This window comes from Sphaeramia orbicularis, chromosome 7 (genome assembly GCF_902148855.1).
Source record: "Sphaeramia orbicularis chromosome 7, fSphaOr1.1, whole genome shotgun sequence".
Taxonomy (NCBI): domain Eukaryota; kingdom Metazoa; phylum Chordata; class Actinopteri; order Kurtiformes; family Apogonidae; genus Sphaeramia; species Sphaeramia orbicularis.
Genome location: NC_043963.1, coordinates 7156640 through 7162616, shown reverse-complemented (window position 1 = coordinate 7162616; position 5977 = coordinate 7156640). Strand labels below are relative to the sequence as shown.

Below are 5977 nucleotides of genomic sequence, written 5' to 3'. Positions count from 1 at the left end.
CTAATGCTAACAAAGTAACCCACTGGAAGGGAGGTCAGTGTGCTAAAAATAAAGTTATTTTAAAAATATATAGTGGATAATTTTTTGGACTGTTCTCTTTTTTTTCTTATAGTGGATAATTTTTTGGGCTGTCCTCTTTTTTTCTTATAGTGGATAATTTTTTAGGCTGTTCTTTTTTTTCTTATAGTGGATAATTTTTGGGGCTGTTGTCTTTTGTTTCTTATAGTGGATAATATTTTGAGCTGTTCTCTTATTTCTTTTCGTGAATAATTTTTTTGGGCTGTTCTCTTTTTTTCTTATATTGGATAATTTTTTGGGCTGTTGCACCTCTGGGCCACCGTAGTTTCGGCATAAAAAAGCAACGACTTTAATGTTAAGGGGTTTAATGTTAATACTCCAGCTACTGCAGATATTGTAGAACAGAAGTGAAGCTAGAAGTCTATGTTCCAACAGGTAAAAAACATTACACTTAGAGTAAAAATTACAGCTTAGTTTCAAAACCCAATTCAACCAAATGACAACTGTGCTGGACTACAATTCCCAAGATGCACTGCAGCAGCAACAAACATCTAATAAGAGCTTTACATTCTGTTGTTTCTGCTCACTTTATGTATAAACCTTACTGCATTAGAAACAGTTGTAGTTGTAGTTCTGTGTAGCACTGACCGCTAAGGCTCATGGGTAATGTGAGGAACTTATTAATATTTATTAATATTAATGTTTTAGAGATTGAAAACAGAACTAGATGCCCAAAGATTAATAAATTACGCATTTGTTCTCACATTTTTAGTAGAAAAAAAAAATTATTGTGTAATTTTATTGAGCAAATCGTAAAAATATTTCAACAATATTCTGACTCTTTCTCCGATATCTAGTGTTTCGGCATAAAACACAACAACTTTAATGTTAAGGAGTTTAATGTTAATACCTTAGCTACTGCAGATATTGTAGAACAGAAGTGAAAGTAGAAGTGTATGTTCCAACAGGTAAAAAACATTACACTTAGAGTAAAAATTACAGCTTAGTTTCAAAACCCAATTCAACCAAATGACAACTGGGCTGGACTACAATTCCCAAGATGCACTGCAGCAGCAACAAACATCTATTAAGAGCTTTACATTCTGTTGTTTCTACTCATGTTATGTACAAAACTTACTGCATTAGAAATAGTTGTAGTTCTCTGTAGCAGTGACCGCTAAGGCTCATGGGTAATGTAGTATCTAGAGTCTATTCATGAACCAGACATTTTTAACGGTTTTGCATAATTTTATTGTTTCTTTTCATTTTTTTTTTCCGCAAACCTAAAAGAAACAGTGAGACGTTCCCGCCCCTTCTGGTCACGTGACAAATTTACGACAAATTCCAGAACATTCAACGCAAGAAGCGAAAATACCAGCAGCCTGAACAGTCGATCAAAACGTTCAGACGGATATTTCTGTCAGTGAAACTAAAGAGTGTTGCTGTTTTATGTTTTTTTATTTTAATTTTTTTTATTTTTTTATTTTTTTATTTTGTTAGTCGTCTCCTCAGCTCGCAGCCGATAAACAACAGGGTTTTTTTCCTCTTCTGGGTCTGATTAAAAAAGTAAAAAAAAAAAAAAAAAAAAAAACAAATAGATGCTTCTTCTTCTTCGGTTGTTTTTTTGGAAAGTGAAAGCTGTTTTTAGCGTCGGTATCTTCCTTCGCATGGTGACGTGTTTCTGCTCGTGTTGTACAGTAAATGATGATCAGTGTGATTCTACTTCCTGTTCTCCTGTACAGACTGAGTGTATGTGTGAGTGTGTGATCATTACCTGTCCATATGTTAGTACTTATTCACTACTTTGTCCTTTTTAACTTGTTTTGTCCATGTTTGTTTTTTTTTTTTTTTTTTCATTTTGTTGGTGTTAGATTGGATCAGCCGGAGGGATGCTCTGCTGTGATTGGCTGTTAAATCGGACTTTTTCCACAGACACTATTTCAATAATCATGTAAAGCAGCCTGAATATGTTGCTATAGTGTTTGTATATACAGCTAATAATGCTAACTGTAGCTAACCTCAGTTTAAATAGAATACAATCATTATATTGGGCTTCTTATTAGCAAAAAAAAGTGAAAAAACCTTAAATAGGCAGCGGAGGCCTTTAGCCGCATGGTTTCTTGATGACTTCTTCGAACAAGTGATCATATTTGGACGAAATATTGGAGCAGGGGGAATACGAGGAATGATGGGTGAGCTAATGCTCAATGCTAACTCAGGCTGCATAATTAATCACAATGGCAACATCAGCCTGTGTTATTATACAATCACAAAAGGTAGCAATTTAAATTTACGGGGATTTAGCATGATCTATTTGCAGAAATCGGAAGAAAAATAAATATAACCTGTGTGGATTCATGGATAGGGGTGTGTATTGGCAAGAATCTGGTGATACGATACAAATCACAATATTAGGATCATGATACGATATATCATGATACGGTTAAAAAGGCAATTTTTTTGTTTATTTTTTTTAATGATTATTTCCTTGATGAATACAATTATATCAGAAATACGCACAAATACTAAACACATTTTTATTTGATCAGAACAGGATCTAATGCTATATCACAACATTTTTCTGTGTTAAAACTTTAATTATGTTTTACAGACATTACAGTTTAAGATCCTGTTCAAATGTTCATATTCTAAAAGTTCATAACTAACGTCATAACATTATTTTTGTGCAATCCAAACAAAGGAACTAACATTATTTTTAAAAAGTAAATAAGTAGTAAGTAAATAATAATAAATAAAATGTAAACAAAAAAGAACCTCCACAATCTCTGCATTTGAATAAATACCTAAAAATATCGATACAGTACTTTTTAATATCGATACAGTATTGTGAAATGAAAAATCGCGATATATTGCTGAACTAATATTTTCTTACACCCCTATTTATGGAGCAAGGAAAGACACTTTTTTATGCTAGTTTATGTTTGAGTTGAAGAAAAAAAAATACTGAGTGATCTATATTTTTCTGGATAACCAAGAGAAATGGATTTTTAATCATAAAATTGCTCACAATATTTGTTTTTTTTTAAACAAATCATACATTCCTTATACTAACACAGTAAACTGATAAACTCGATCAATCATTTCCATAATAAAATCATTTGATAGTCTTCATAGTGGATTTTCTTAACTATAGTTGAGTTAACTGTGCGAAAAAATGTTTTATTCAATAAACAGAAGCTCTAAAAGTCAGATCCAGCAGATATTAAAGCGATCAAATTGTAATCAGTGGAGGAGTAATTTAAATATGGACCGGAACTTTTTTATTAAATAAAACAAACGACGCCAGAGTGACTCCTGCAAAACCATTAACTGACCTAAAATTGGACAAAAAGATGATGAAAAGAAGTTCAGTGTAAGTCTATGGGAGCTTTTTGGAGCGGCATCTAGTGGCTGTTACTGGTATTACACTTTAACAAACATAGGCACTAGCTATCATCTGAAGTTACAGCTGAATCGACCAATCAGAGCAGAGTATTGTTCGACTGATCCGATCTATCGCCAAACGTTTCCTTCCTCTTTTTTTTTATTTTTAAATCTTCCTTCTCGTTCTTCTCGTCGTTCTTCTTGTGACTCGCCTCCGGCTCTGTGATGTAACTTCCTGTGTAAGAATATCCTACTCAGCATCAGTAACCATGGCGACGGTGTTGACAGTGATATGATGACAATGACGATGATGATGTGCGTGTGTGAATTGTTGCTATGGAGACACCCCCCTCCCCCTCCCTGCTGTGTTTATTCAGTGGAAAGTTTCAATAAACAACAAAGTCGTCTGATTCGGTCTCAGTGTGTGTTTATGACGGAATGAAGGGGTGAATGAGTGAATGAACGTGTGAATGAACTGAATATGATGATCAAATCACAGTAAAGTGATGAATGAATAAATAAAATGAATGAATGAGGGAATAAGATAAATCTATAAATAAACAGTGAATAAATTAATAAAAAAAAGTGATTAAAAGATGAATGAATCTGAACAAATTGATAAATGTGCAAGTAAATGAATGAATGAACAGTAGTGAAAAATGAATGGATGAATTAAGGAATGAATTCCATAGATAGATGGTTTCAAGAATTAACAGAGAAGTGATAAATTGATGAAAGAATGACCAAAATCTAACAAGTAAATGAGTAAATGAATCAATCTACGAATGACCGAATGAATGATCTAAATATGCAACTAATGAAGTTATGAATTAATTAAATCTATGAATAAGCAAATGAATGAGTGAATGAATTTATCTATGTAGAAATTAAAGAATATAATGAACAACAAAATGGATGAGAAAAATAAGAGAACAAATTAGTGAATGAACAAATGAGTACATAAAGGAAATCTATGAATGAATGAAATAATTTCCATTGATGGGAAAACTAAAGAGCGAATAAATTCTATGGACAAATGAATGAGTGATTGGATGGATTAGTTGGAAAGCGATGAATGGATGAATCATTGAACAAAAATGTGACAAATGAGTGAAAGCGCAAATTGCAGAACACAGTGTATAAATGAATAATACGAATAAATAATATTCAATAACATGAATAAATGAATATTTATGAAGAGAGTGAATGAATGAATTCTATGAACAAATAAGTGAATGACTGGATGGATTAGTAGAAAAGTGATGAATGGATGAATCACTGAACAAAATCCTATGAACAAATGATATAAATGAGTGAATGAGCCAGTAACAGAACAAAATTAATAAATGAATGAATGAATAGAACTATCCATGAACAGAACAGTGATGGATGAACTGATGAACAAACAAATTCTCTGGATAAATGAGTGAGTGATTGGATGGATTGGTAGAAAAGTAATGAATGGATGAATCACTGAACAAAAAACTATGAACAAATTATGTGAATGAGTCAGTTAAGAATAAGATGAATGAATGAATGAATGCAATGAATGAACAAATTAATAAACAGACAAATTCTCTAGATAAAAGAGTGAGTGATGGAGTGGTTGAAAAGTAATGAGTGGATGAATCACTGAATAAAAACCTATGAACAAATGATATGAATGAGTCAGTTATAAAGCAAACTGAATGACTGAATGAATGAATGAATGAATGAACAGACAAATTCTATGGACAAATGAATGAGTGATGGATTGGTAGAAAAGTGAATGAATGAAGTAGATGAATTGCTGAACAAAAACCTATGAACAAATGAAGTGAATGGGTCAGTTATAGAGCAAAATGAATGAATGAATTAATTAATGAACAGACAAATTCTCGAGATAAAAGAGTGAGTGATGGATGGAGTGGTTGAAAAGTAGTCAATGGATGAATCGCTGAAGAAAAACCTATGAACAAATGATATGAATGAGTCAGTTATAAAGCAAAATGAATAAATGAATGAATGCAGTAAACTATCTATGAATAGATGAATGAATACAGAACAGTGATAGACAAGCTGATGAACAAACACATTTTAGGGACAAATTAATGAATGAACAGGTGAATGGATGAAACCCCTGAATAAATGTATGAACACATGAATGAGCAAATATAAACACTAAGTAATAGAAAGATGATAAAAGAATCAATGAACAGAACGATAAATGAATAGAATGTAAACAAATGAATGAGCAAATACAGGTGTATGTTCTATATGTGAACAAAATCTGTGAATGGATGAACGCTCTCCTCTGTTCTTCATCTTTTCTCCTTCTTCTGACTCCTCCTCTTCCTCCTCCTCCTCCTTCCTCATCTCTTTCCTCCTTCCTTTCCTGTTCCCTTCTATTCCTCCTCTATCCCTCCCTCCCTCGTCTGTTTGTTTCCTCCTCCTATTCCTCCTCCTTCCTCATCTCTTTCCTCCTTCCTTCCCTGTTTCCTTCTATTCTTCCTCTATCCCTCCCTCCCTCATCTGTCTGCGCTTCCTCCTCTTCTTCCTCCTCCTGACTCCTCCCCTCGCTCCTCCTCTTCCTCCT

The 5977-nt window shown here is 33.1% G+C and overlaps 1 long non-coding RNA gene across 1 annotated transcript; it reads left to right on the top strand.

Moving 5' to 3' along the window:
* Positions 1-325: 325 nt before the first annotated feature.
* On the top strand, positions 326-1685 carry LOC115422604 (uncharacterized). The gene is made up of 2 exons (XR_003935860.1): positions 326-642; positions 1165-1685. It is a non-coding gene; the product is annotated as an uncharacterized LOC115422604 (long non-coding RNA).
* Positions 1686-5977: the final 4292 nt, after the last annotated feature.